This window comes from Procambarus clarkii, chromosome 38, assembly GCF_040958095.1.
Source record: "Procambarus clarkii isolate CNS0578487 chromosome 38, FALCON_Pclarkii_2.0, whole genome shotgun sequence".
NCBI lineage: Eukaryota > Metazoa > Arthropoda > Malacostraca > Decapoda > Cambaridae > Procambarus > Procambarus clarkii.
This window is the reverse complement of record NC_091187.1, coordinates 170,001-184,215: the sequence shown is the minus strand read 5'-3', so window position 1 is coordinate 184,215 and position 14,215 is coordinate 170,001. Positions and strand designations below refer to the sequence as shown.

Here is a 14,215-nt window from a genome sequence, read left to right as displayed (position 1 = left end):
TTTCATATCTCAATAGGAATACTAAGCAGGGTGCAAGGCAAGGTACTGGTGGTGATAGTGGTTGGTACAAGTCCTCACATCCCCACAGACACCAGTAACAGCCCTCACCTCCCAACACAGTACCCTTGTTCCTTACTCAACACCTCTTGGACCTTTATTACAGAAAAATAGAATCAATTAATATAATAAAATATAAAATATAAGTGTTTACTTACGATAATACTATCGGTGGAACACAAAATCTTCTTCTTGATAGTAGGTGCAGTTTGCATGAAGGGTTTGTCCTCGCCATGACTGAACTGACGACAAAATGGCCGCTGTGTTGATATGGCGTCAGATGACGCTGTGACGTCACAGGTGAGGGACGCTTTGCGCAATTACTCCCTCGTCGCTTGACCCCATCATTAATAATTTTGTTATTTTTATTATTTTATTTTATTTATTTATGTACAAGAAGTTACATTGGGGGTTAACAGAGAATATAGAAAATAAGTTGAATTAACATTCTTGTAAAGCCACTAGCACGCATAGCGTTTCGGGTAAGGCCTTAAACAGATTTTTTTTTATAAATTAAGTAAAATTGATAAAAAATGTTAGCAGGTATTTTACAGCTTTTCTTTACAGGTACAGATAATTTTAAGTAGAATAATTACAGTAAAATCAGCAAAAGTGTTTGCAGGTAATTTGAAGAAATTTTGACACAAAAGCAGATCAGAATGATACACAATAATAACAATACACAATAAGAAACAAGGATTACTAGGTACATGAGGATAGCATTTCAGGGTTATACATTGGTTTACTGAAGCACAATATGAAGATCATTTCGAGGAAAAGTTTCAAGGAATAATGCAGTAGTATATGCACTGAATACAACAACCATGATATCAGATGATATCTAAGATTACAATGTTAAAGTAATATGGCTTAGGTACAAATATTGGGGGATTGAGTAACACAAGATACAGTGTGAAGATAAAGCCCATGGTAGAAAACTATGAAGATGAAATTAGGTACTAAATCCTCTAATCAGATAAATCTCAAAATAAACAATACCCAAATTTGTAACAAATTAGATGGCAAATTCCTTGGCGTTCTCATCGACCACAAGCTGAATTTCCAGGGTCACATTCTAAATATATCAAAAAAAGTTTCAAAAACTGTTGGCATTCTTTCTAAGATCAGATATTATGTACCCCGCCCTGCCCTGGTTACTCTCTATTACTCCCTCATCTATCCATACCTCAACTATGGTATTTGTGCTTAGGGTTCTACTACCCAAAATCATTTACGTCCTCTTATTACCCAACAGAAAGCTGCTATTAGGACAATATCCAACTCTGGCCCCAGACATCACTCGGTACCCTTACTCAAATCTCTGAATATGTTAGATATTAAGTCACTGCACATTCTCTCTTGTGTATTATACATATATAAAACGCTGAACTGTAATGCCAGTCCTGACCTCAAAAGCTTCATTGAAGGTTGTAACAGAACCCATGAGCACCACACCAAAAATAAATACAGTTTTGATATTCCTAGAGTATGACTTAATCAAACTAGAAATGCTCTACAAATCAAGGGACCCAGAATGTGGAATGACCTTCCCAACCATGTTAAAGAGTGTACCTCTCTCAACCAGTTTAAGATAAAAACTAAACACTACCTAATAAATTCCCTGTAACCTACCTCACTCCTCTATTGTCAACCCTGTAATTTTTTTTTTTAATCAACACTGTTTGTCAACCTATTGTATTTGTGCTGCTTTTTCAGTCATGTTCCCTTTTTTTTTATCTTTATTTGTATTTGTTCTCAACACTTTTTATTCTTTATGCTCAATTAGTATTAAGTTCTAGATATTAATGTTTTTCTTGCCCGAAACGCATTGCGTAATAGTGGCTTTAGGCATTGTATGTACTAGCTCTATCTATATATCAATCCATTAATGTAACATCACTTGTATGTATGTATGTACCTTACCTGAATAAACATATTATTTATTTATTTATTTACTTTTTGGTTTTATTTTTGAATATGGCAGAAGTTGGACAGCTTTTCAAATCATTAGGGAGTGAGTTCCATAGACTAGGTCCCTTTATTTACATAGAGTGTTTACATAGATTAAGTTTGACTCTGGGGATATCAAAGAGATATTTATGTCTGGTGGGGTGGCCATGTGTTCTATTACATCTGTCCAGGAAGAGTTTCAGAACAGGGTTTGCACTTAGAAAAAGGGTTTTAAAAACGTAATTTACACAGGAGAATGTATGGAGTGAATTTATGTTTAGCATGTTTAGGGATTTGAAGAAGGGGGCTGTGTGTTGTCTGAAGGTAGAGTTAGTTATTGTCCTGATAGCAGATTTTTACTGGATGATGATGGGCTTGAGGTAGTTTGCAGAGGTTGAACCTCAAGCACAAATACCATAAGAATGATAGGGATAGATAAGTGCATAATAGAGTGAGAGGAGAGCAGAGTAGGGTACATAATATCTGATCTTAGAGAGTATACCAACTGTTATAGAAACCTTTTTAGTTATGTGTTGTATATGGGTGCGGAAGTTGAGTCTCTTGTCTAGGAATAGGCCAAGGAACTTCCATCATTTTTATTGTTAATGTTTACATTAGCTATCTGAAGCTGAATTGCATTTGTTGATTTGTTTCCAAATAAGATATAGTAGATCTTTTCTATGTTTAGTGTGAGTTTGTTGGTTGACATCCACAAGTAGACTTTTTTTAATTAATTGTTTACAACATTATTTAACAGGAATGGGTTGGGGTCAGAGTAGATGAGTAGTATCAATACTACTCAGTATCAATACAACAATATAGGTTTAAGTATGTTAGAGACATTAGGGAGATCATTGATGTATATAAGAAACAGGAGGGTCCTAGGATGCTGCTCTGTGGCACCCCAATGGTAAGTGGTAGAGTGAGAGAGGTTATATCATTGATGGCTACATATTGGTGTCTGTTACTAAGATAGGATCATCCTAGGTCTTTCATTTTGGTATCAATGTGTTCGCAATAGAATTATCTACAGGTTTAAATGCATATAAACTCCAAAAGCAAGGTGTACCATCCGCACAAAACAGAAAGTGAGAGAAAGTAACCCGGGAGCACTCTAGTGCAATGCAATGTGAACACTCTTTTCACTTTGGTTACCTCAATTCTCGTCACATGTCTTTCATTTTGGTATCAATGTGTTCGCAATTGTATATCTGCTGGCATTTTACCCTTTGCTTGGATCTGAAGGGTTTTAGGCTCACCACGATGCAATCTGATAGTACCACACGTGTATATACCTATCTTCAAGCAGCAATTCACTCATTCAAACCGACTTATAATAGTTATCCATATATAAATGGTAATCTTTGTTCTACCTGTTAACCTGTCATATGAAGAAAGATTGTCAAAGCTTATATTACATTCTCTAGAAAAGCAAAGAATTAGGAGTGACATATGGTAGAGGTGCACAATGGGATGAATGGACATAATAAAGGGGACATTAATGGGGTATTAAAAGTACACGAGGGACACCACCTCCACCACGTTACGCGGCAATTGGTTCCCACAAATCAACAACCCTGTTACTGAACCAGTATTTACCCAAGTCTTTCCTAAATCTAAACTTATCCAATTTATACCCATTGTTTCGTGTTCTGTCTTGTGTTGATACTTTTAATACCCTATTAATATCCCCTTTGTTATGTCCATTCACCCACTTGTAAACCTCTATCATGTCACCCCTAGCTCTTCGCCTTTCCAGTGAATGCAACTTAACACAAGACAGAACACGAAACAATGGGTATAAATTGGATAAGTTTAGATTTAGGAAAGACTTGGGTAAATACTGGTTCAGTAACAGGGTTGTTGATTTGTGAAACCAATTGCCGCGTAACGTGGTGGAGGTTGGGTCCCTCGATTGTTTCAAGTGCGGGTTGGACAAGTATTTGAGTGGGATTGGGCGGTTATAGATAGGAGCTCTGCCTCGTATGGGCCAATAGGCCTTCTGCAGTTACCTTTGTTCTTATGTTCTTCTTATGTTAAATCAACACAAAGCTGCTATTAGGACAATATCCAAATCTGGCCCCAGACATCACTCGGTACCCCTACTCAAATCTCTGAATATGTTAGAAATTAAGTCACTGCACATTCTCTCATGTGTATTATACATATATAAAACGCTGAACTGTAATGCCAATCCTGACCTCAAAAGCTTCATAGAAGGTTGTAACAGAACCCATGAGCACCACACCAAAAATAAATACAGTTTTGATATTCCAAGAGTACGATTTAATCAAACTAGAAATGCTCTACAAATCAAGGGACCAAGAATGTGGAATGACCTTCCCAACCATGTTAAAGACTGTACATCTCTCAACCAATTTAAGATAAAAACGAAGCTATACCTAATAATTTCCCTGTAACCTACCTTACCCCTCTATTGTCAACCCATGTCTGTTTTTTTTTTTAACGACGCTGTTTGTCGACCTAATTGTATTTGTGCTGGCTTTTTCAGCCATGTTCCCCCCTTTTTATCTTTTTTTTATTTGTTCTTAACTCATTTTATTCTTTATGCTCAATTAGTATTAAGCTTTAGTCATTTAAGTTTTTCATGCCCGAAACGCTTTGCGTAATAGTGGCTTTAGGCATTGTATGTACTAGCCCTATCTATAAATCCATCATTCTTTGTAAAATCTCATTTATGTACCTTACCTAAATAAACATTTATTTATTTATTTATTATTTATATATATTATAAACAACAGAGGTCCCAGGACAGAGCCCTGAGGTACTCAATCCACTAACAACATTTTCCCACTCTGACTTGACTCCATTTATACTAACTCTGTTTCCTTTGGTATAGCCATGCCCTAATCCAGCTTAATATAGCTCCCCCAATACATAAGAAGAACATAAGAACAAAGGTAACTGCAGAAAGCCTATTGGCCCATACGAGGCAGCTCCTATTTATAACCAAATCCCACTCATATACATGTCCAACCCTCGCTTGAAACAATCGAGGGATCCCACCTCCACCACGTTCCTTGTGGGAGGAAATGATGTTGGTCGAGTTAGGAGTGAAGTTGATTGATTGATAAAGATTAAGCCACCCAAGAGGTGGCTTAATCCAATTACGGTCCGTGCCCAAGAGGTGGCACGGACCACCTCCTGAATCATGCAGTGGCCACCCTGAAGATACCATTTACGGTCCGTGCCACCTCTTGGGCACGGACCGTAAATGGTATTTTTTTTTCTCAGTATTCTGAGGTTGCATTTAACCATCAAGCTGTTATCGCGGGGGAGGATACTGCTTCACAGTCTTTATGAGGGTGTCCAGCTGCTGGACACCTTTGTTGACCAGGAGAGTGGCTGTGTTGATGGCTTCAGGGTGGCCACTGCATGATTCAGGAACTATTAAAGCTCTTCTAAGGTCATTGGTTGCTTCACATTCCAGAAGATAGTGAAGTAATGGCTTTTCTGTGACAGTTTGGCAGAAAATGCACTCTCTCTGTCGGGGTTCACCAATCTCCCAGTTGCATCTGTAACCTAGACGTAGTCTATATAACCTAACTGCTATTTCCCTGTGGATTCCTTTTGGGATATTTAACCTTTCTAATTTGGTTGCCTGAAGATACCATGTTGAAGATGACGAACCCTCAGCTATTCTCTGGTGCAGGTAGGCTTTGTTGAGATGTGAGAGTTTTTTGGTGATGATATTTTTTATGTTCTCTAGGCTGGGTTGAATAGTTTTATATATCACTGGATGACGAGTTGCCAATTTAGCAATTTCATCAGCTTTTTCATTTAATGGGATTCCAATATGGGATGGGATCCAGTTTAAAGTTATGTTGAGTCCTTTGCCTTTAGCGACTGCTCCAAGATACAAAATGGTGGTAATTATTTCCACATTATCTTTCCACTGTTTTTGTCCTAGTATTTGAAGTGCAGCTTTTGAGTGTGTATGATTGCATTTTGAGTGTTTTGTGCAATCACATATGCGAATGCCTGTTGTATGGCAAACAGCTCAGTTTGGGTTGATGATACTAGTCCTCCCAGTCTCCAATATGCCTGTACGCTGGTCGTGCAAAGAGCAGCGCCAGCACTGTGAAGATGTGGTGGCTACTGCTATGCTATACGTTTGCTCATCTATTATGCGCCTTAGGATTGTCGGATCATAGGAAGCCTTTTTCATTGGGAGACTTTCTATTACTATTTTTAAGTAGGCTCTTCCCACGGCGCGGAAGGAGTGTAATTTGGGTGTGGATGATCACCCTCTCTATCAATAATCATGTTTTTTAAATGTAGTCTGTTTAGGACTTTTCCTGCTCTTGCAACCCAAGAGTTCCCATTGTTTTGGCCTAGTCCAACCACCAAGGCCTGTCGTACTGGGATTGGATCAGAAGAAATAATTATCTTACTGATAATTGTAGCTGTCCTTTGTGATATTCTTTCTTGTAGAGAGGGCAAACCCGTCTCCAGTCTAAGAGTTTCAAGCCTGGTCCACATAGTGCCATTCTCCCAGTGCAGCTCTCATAGCATTGTTTTGGGCAACTTCAAGCTTTTTCCACTGTTGGTGTGATAGATTTGTGAGTGCAGGTGCGGCATAATCGATCACTGATCTGACTGCCTGTACATAGTATGTGCGAAGGACTTGCAGATTGGCTCCTCCGGAAAGGGAGGTTAGCGACCTGAGGATCTGGGCCGCAGTTCGCTCTCTCAAGTAAGTGACCTCAGCATTAAAATTCATGTGTGTGTCCAGGATGATTCCTAGATACTGATAGGTATCGACCCATTCTATTGGTTGTCCGTGTACAGTGAGTTGGATGTTGGGCTTCGCTATTTTTATGGCCTTTGACTTTGAGGGGTTGAGTTTGATCCCAATCTGTTTTGCCTCTTTTCTGATGCAGTCTAAGCATTTGGGTGCAAGGCGCGCCGCATCCCTTCCTTTTATGGAAGATGACAAAGTCGTCCGCGTAGTTTAGCAGCCTGCAGTGATGTGGGAGTTTCAACCTCATTATTCTTTCCATTAAACAGTTGAAGAGAAGAGAGCTGAGAATACCTCCTTGCGGTGTACCATTTTCATGTCTTTTTGTACTCAGAGACTGTGCCATGAAGTTTTACTCTTGCTTCTCTGTTTATGAGACAGTTTTTGGTCCAGGAGAGCAGGTTGCCTCTGACCTCTTTGTCAATGAGGCAGCAGAGAATAGCTGGGGCGCTAGCCAGTTCAAAGGCTTTTTCGAGGTCCAGGAATATCAGCATTCCTGGTCTGTCATTCAAGTGGGCTAACAGAGTTGTAATACATTCCACTGTGCCAACCCCTCTTCTATAGGCATACATATCATGGTGCAGTTTAGGCATTTTCCACTCCAGTCTGTTGACTGCCATTCTGTCAGCCGTCTTGGCTGCACAGCTTTGGAGAGTGATGGGCCTGGGATTAGCTGGATCTTTGGGTTTTGGGATCGGCACTATGTCTGCTCTATTCCAAGCAGAAGGTCTAGTTTGAGAAGTCCAGGCTAAATTAATTATCCTTAGGTATGCAGCGTCTCCCTCTGGGACGAGGTTTCTAATCATTTTATAGGTTATTTTGTCGGCTCCAGGGGATGTATCCTTGGAGTTTTTCTTAGCCCTATTGAGTTCATCCAGTGTGAAGGGGGCATTAGTGTCAGAGACTTCTTCACATGCTGTAAGGATTCTGTGCCACCTTTCTTCCTCTAGTCCGGTCTGTACTGCTAATACACCTGGTGGAAGTTGATTGCTGGCTGCTCTCTCTGCAAACCTGGTTGCCAGTACTTCGGCTTCCTGTTCAGGATCCTTGGGGTGTGGAGCTTTAGGTGTTTTATTCCTTTTGGCCCGGTGAATTTGCTGCCACATCTCTCCAAGAGAGGTGTGTTCATTCAGGTGTGAACACCATTCCAGCCACTTTTGTTCTTTTATTTGTCTGGTCTCTCGATGTACATGTTCCTTGACCTCACAAAGTAATATCCTGTTGCGGTCACTTGGCTGCTTTTTGTATAGCTTTCTTGTTCTATTGAGTCTATGGTTGAGTTCTTTGACACGTTCGCAATAGTACCAATGATCTTTATGGTGTCCGGTGGACTGTTTTTTCACTGGGATTGAGTAGTTGGCTGCACTTTGAATCATAAGAACATAAGAACAAAGGCAACTGCAGAAGGCCTGTTGGCCCATACGAGGCAGCTCCTATTTATAACCACCCAATCCCACTCATATACATGTCCAACCCATGCTTGAAACAATCGAGAGACCCCACCTCCACAATGTTACGCGGCAATTGGTTCCACAAATCAACAACCCTGTTACTGAACCAGTATTTACCCAAGTCTTTCCTAAATCTAAACTTATCCAATTTATACCTATTGTTTCGTGTTCTGTCTTGTGTTGATACTTTTAATACCCTATTAATATCTCATTTGTTATGTCCATTCATCCACTTGTATACCTCACCCCTAACCCCTTGTATACCTCATCCACTTGTATCATGTCACCCCTAACTAACATAAGAACATAAGAACAAAGGGAACTGCAGAAGGCCTATTGGCCCATACGAGGCAGCTCCTATTCTATAACCACCCAATCCCACTCATATACTTGTCCAACCCGTGCTTGAAACAATCGAGGGACCCCACCTCCACAATGTTACGCGGCAATTGGTTCCACAAATCAACAACCCTGTTACTGAACCAGTATTTACCCAAGTCTTTCCTAAATCTAAACTTATCCAATTTATACCCATTGTTTCGTGTTCTGTCCTGTGTTGATACTTTTAATACCCTATTAATATCCCCCCGGTTATGTCCATTCATCCACTTGTAAACCTCTATCATGTCACCCCTAACTCTTCGCCTTTCCAGTGAATGCAACTTAAGCTTTGTTAATCTTTCTTCATATGAAAGATTTCTAATTTGGGGAATTAACTTAGTCATCCTACGCTGGACACGTTCAAGTGAATTTATATCCATTCTATAATATGGCGACCAAAACTGAACTGCATAATCTAAATGGGGCCTAACTAGAGCAAGATATAGCTTGAGAACCACACCAGGTGTCTTGTTACTAACGCTGCGATTAATAAATCCAAGTGTCCGATTTGCCTTATTACGAACATTTATGCATTGATCCTTTTGTTTTAAATTCTTACTAATCATAACTCCCAGATCCCTTTCGCAATCCGACTTCGCAATCACAACACCATCAAGCTCGTATCTTGTAACTCTATCATCATTACCTAACCTCAGAACTTTACATTTATCAGCATTAAACTGCATCTGCCAATCCTTTGACCATTTCAAAACCCTATCTAGATCAACTTGAAGTGATAGTGAGTCCTCCTCCGAATTAATTTCCCTACCGATTTTCGTATCATCGGCAAATTTGCAAATGTTGCTACTCAAACCTGAATCTAAATCATTTATATATATTATAAACAACAGAGGTCCCAGGACAGAGCCTTGAGGCACTCCACTTACAACATTTTCCCACTCTGACTTGATTCCATTTATACTAACTCTCTGTTTCCTTTGGTATAGCCATGCCCTAATCCAGCTTAATATAGCACCCCCAATACCATGAGACTCTATCTTTTTAATCAGTCTTTCATGTGGCACTGTATCAAAAGCTTTGCTAAAGTCAAGGTACACAACATCACAATCCTTACCACTATCAACTGCCTCAACTATGCTAGAATAAAAAGATAACAAATTTGTTAGACATGAACGGCCATTTATAAAACCATGTTGCGACTCAATTATTAATTTATGTTTTTCAAGATGAAGACGAATTTTATTTGCTATTATAGATTCGAGTAACTTTCCCACAATAGACGTTAGGCTAATTGGTCGATAGTTAGACGCAAGTGATCTATCTCCTTTCTTAAAAACTGGTATCACATTAGCAACTTTCCAAAACTCTGGCACTCTGCCTGACTCTATTGATTTATTAAATATGGTTGACAGTGGGTCACAAAGCTCCTCTTTGCATTCTTTAAGCACCCTGGCAAACACTTCATCCGGCCCTGGGGATTTGTTTGGTTTGAGTTTTACTATTTGTTTAAGAACATCCTCCCTGGTAACTGCTAAACTCGTCAACCTGTCCTCGTCCCCACCCACATAGACTTGTTCGGCTGAAGGCATATTGTTAAGTTCCTCTTTAGTAAATACAGATACAAAATATTTATTAAAAATACTACTCATCTCTTCATCACTATCTGTTATTTGACCTGTCTCAGTTTTTAATGGACCTATCCTTTCCCTAGTCTTAGTACGATATAACTGAAAAAACCCTTTAGGATTTGTCTTTGCTTGCCCTGCTATGCGAACTTCATAGTTTCTTTTTGCTTTCCTTATCTCTTTTTTAACATTTCTAACCAGTTGTACGAATTCCTGTTCTAAAGTGACCTCCCCATTTTTAATCCTTTTGTACCAAGCTCTCTTTTTACCTATAAGGTTCTTCAAATTCTTTGTTATCCACTTTGGGTCATTAGTATTCGATCTATTCAATTTGTATGGTATACTACGTTCCTGTGCTTTGTTTAGAATATTCTTAAATAAGTTATATATTGAATCCACATCGAAATCCCCATTTAAGTCACCTATCGCTGGGTTCATGTCTCGCTCCAAGACCGGCCCACACCCCATACCCAAGACTTTCCAATCAATTTGACCCAAAAAATTTCTTAGGCTATTAAAATCAGCTTTTCGAAAATCTGGCACTTTAACAGAATTTTCTCCTACTGGTCTATTCCATTCTATGCTAAATCTGATTTCTTTGTGATCACTGCTCCCTAGCTCACTCCCTATTTCGATGTCATTAATTTGCGTTTCCCTGTTAGTTAACACTAAATCTAAAATATTATTTTCCCGTGTTGGTTCCTTAATGTGTTGCGTAAGAAAGCAATCGTCAATTAATTCTAGAAAATCTTCTTCTTCACTGTTCCCTGTTTTGTTCAACCAGTTTATTCCGCTAAAATTAAAGTCACCCATGACATAAATACTGTTAGATCTAGATGCTCTAGATATTTCATCCCATAGATGCTTTGCTTCCATTCTGTCTAAATTTGGTGGCCTATATATTACTCCTATTATAATATTATTAGCTTTTTCGTTTAATTCAATCCAAATAGTTTCTGTGTGTGGCTCTGTTTTGATTCCCTCTTTGAGACTACATTTCAAATTGTCCCTAACATATATGGCTACTCCACCTCCTCGTCTAATATATCTATCTGTGTGAAATAGTTTAAATCCATATATTTGATATTCAGCTAATAGTTCTCTATTTTCTACATTCATCCACGTTTCGGTAAGTGCAATAATATCTATTTTTTCTGTGCAGACAAGAGCATTTAATTCGTTAATTTTATTTCTTAGACTTCTACTGTTAGTGTAATATACCCTAAGTGAATTGTTATTTTGCGGACCTTCTCTTTCCCTGATCGTTTTGCCAATTCCTTTCTCCCACAAACACATACTTTTATTACCTCCTTCCTCAAAATCAATTCCCATACCTCTATCTACTAACAGTTTAAACCCAAACAAACACCTCTAACCACTTCTTCTAACGAGTTCGCAACAGCAACAACCCCAGCTCTCGATAGATGCACCCCATCACGAGCATACATCTCATTTCTTCCATAGAAGTGTTCCCAGTTGTCTATGAAAGATATTGCATTTGATTTGCAATATCTTTCCAGCCGGCAATTGACACCAAGTGCCCTTGACATCCATTCATTTCCCACTCCCTTTCTTGGAAGAATGCCACATATGATCGGGATTCCTCCCTTGCTCCTAACTAACTCTATGGCTGTTTTATACCTCTGAATCAGTTCCTCACTCCTAACTCGACCAACATCATTTCCTCCCACGCTAATGCAAATAATGGGATTGTTCCCATTACCAGCCATAATATCATTCATGTTGTTTATAATATCACCAATGCCAGCTCCGGGATAGCAAACCCTTAACCTGTTCCCCCTATCTCTAGCACAAAACGTTCTATCCAAATACCTTATCTGGGAATCTCCCACAACTAATGTTTGCTTAGGTACTTCCTTTACTTTCTGAGGGGCCTGCGCTTCCTTTCTCTTCGTTGCTTTCCCTTTTGCGCGATCCACAGTCTCTCCACAGCACTCGTCCTCCAAAACGTCAAATGAATTAGAAGTTGCTATGGCGTTTGAAGGCGGCTTTATCAAAGTCTTCTTAAGGCCCCTGTCTTTCACAACTCTCCAAGACGGGGTCCCTTTACTGCTGGTCTCCTCCTTCGTTACTTCTCGTTGTTCTTTCAGCTGACGCACCTCCTCCCGCAGAAAGTCCAACTCTGTCCTCAGGGCTCCCACTAGAGTCACCAGGTCCTTAACTACAACTTCCATATTGCAATGATAATATAACAACACTCAGGAGCTCCGGTTAACACAACCTCTCACTGTGACTTCACCTGACCCACTGGTCAGGTGAAGTCTTTCTCTTCGCCTTTCCAGTGAATGCAACTTGAGCTTTGTTAATCTTTCTTCATATGAAAGATTTCTAATTTGGGGAATTAACTTAGTCATCCTACGTTGGACACGTTCAAGTGAATTTATATCCATTCTATAATATTTCTATAATATAGCGACCAAAACTGAACTGCATAATCTAAATGGGGCCTAACTAGAGTAAAATATAGCTTGAGAACCACACTAGGTGTCTTGTTACTAACGCTGCGATTAATAAATCCAAGTGTCCGATTTGCCTTATTACGAACATTTATGCATTGATCCTTTTGTTTTAAATTCTTACTAATCATAACTCCCAGATCCCTTTCGCAATTCGACTTCGCAATCTCAACACTATCTAGCTCGTAACTTGTAACCCTACCATCATTACCTAACCTCAGAACTTTACATTTATCAGCATTAAACTGCATCTGCCAATCCTTCGACCATTTCAAAACCCTATCTAGATCAACTTGAAGTGATTGTGAGTCCTCCTCCGAATTAATTTCCCTACCGATTTTCGTATCATCGGCAAATTTGCAAATGTTGCTACTCAAACCTGAATCTAAATCATTTTTATATATTATAAACAACAAAGGTCCCAGGACAGAGCCCTGAGGCACCCCGCTTACAACATTTTCCCACTCTGACTTGACTCCATTTATACTAACTCTCTGTTTCCTTTGGTATAGCCATGCCCTAATCCAGCTTAATATAGCACCCCCAATACCATGAGACTCCATCTTTTTAATCAGTCTTTCATGTGGCACTGTATCAAAAGCTTTGCTAAAGTCAAGGTACACAACATCGCAATCCTTACCACTATCAACTGCCTCAACAATGCTAGAATAAAAAGGTAACAAATTTGTTAAACATGAACGGCCATTTATAAAACCATGTTGCGACTCAATTATTAATTTATGTTTTTCAAGATGAAGACCAATTTTATTTGCTATTATAGATTCGGATAACTTTCCCACAATAGACGTTAGGCTAATTGGTCGATAGTTAGACGCAAGTGATCTATCTCCTTTCTTAAAAACTGGTATCACATTAGCAACTTTCCAAAACTCTGGCACTCTGCCTGACTATATTGATTTATTAAATATGGTTGCCTGTGGGTCACAAAGCTCCTCTTTGCATTCTTTAAGCACCCTGGCAAACACTTCATCCGGCCCTGGGGATTTGTTTGGTTTGAGTTTTACTATTTGTTTAAGAACACCCTCCCTGGTAACTGGTAAACTCGTCAACCTGTCCTCGTCCCTACCCACATAGACTTGTTCGGCTGAAGGCATATTGTTTAGTTCCTCTTTAGTAAATACAGATACAAAATATTTAAATATTTATTAAAAATACTACTCATCTCTTCATCACTATCTGTTATTTGACCTGTCTCAGTTTTTAATGGACCTATCCTTTCCCTAGTCTTAGTACGATATAACTGAAAAAACCCTTTAGGATTTGTCTTTGCTTGCTCTGCTATGCGAACTTCATAGTTTCTTTTTGCTTTCCTTATCTCTTTTTTTAACATTTCTAACCAGTTGTACGAATTCCTGTTCTAAAGTGACCTCCCCATTTTTAATCCTTTTGTACCAAGCTCTCTTTTTACCTATAAGGTTCTTCAAATTCTTTGTTATACACTTTGGGTCATTAGTATTCGATCTATTCAATTTGTATGGTATACTCACCCCTTTTGGGACTGGATATATTTTGTGCTACTAATTGTGATTG

The 14,215-nt window shown here is 39.1% G+C and overlaps 1 pseudogene; it reads left to right on the top strand.

The window, feature by feature from the left end:
• Positions 1 to 327: 327 nt before the first annotated feature.
• The window catches only part of LOC138372137 (voltage-dependent T-type calcium channel subunit alpha-1G-like), a 29,300-nt pseudogene continuing 15,412 nt past the window's right edge, over positions 328 to 14,215 (top strand).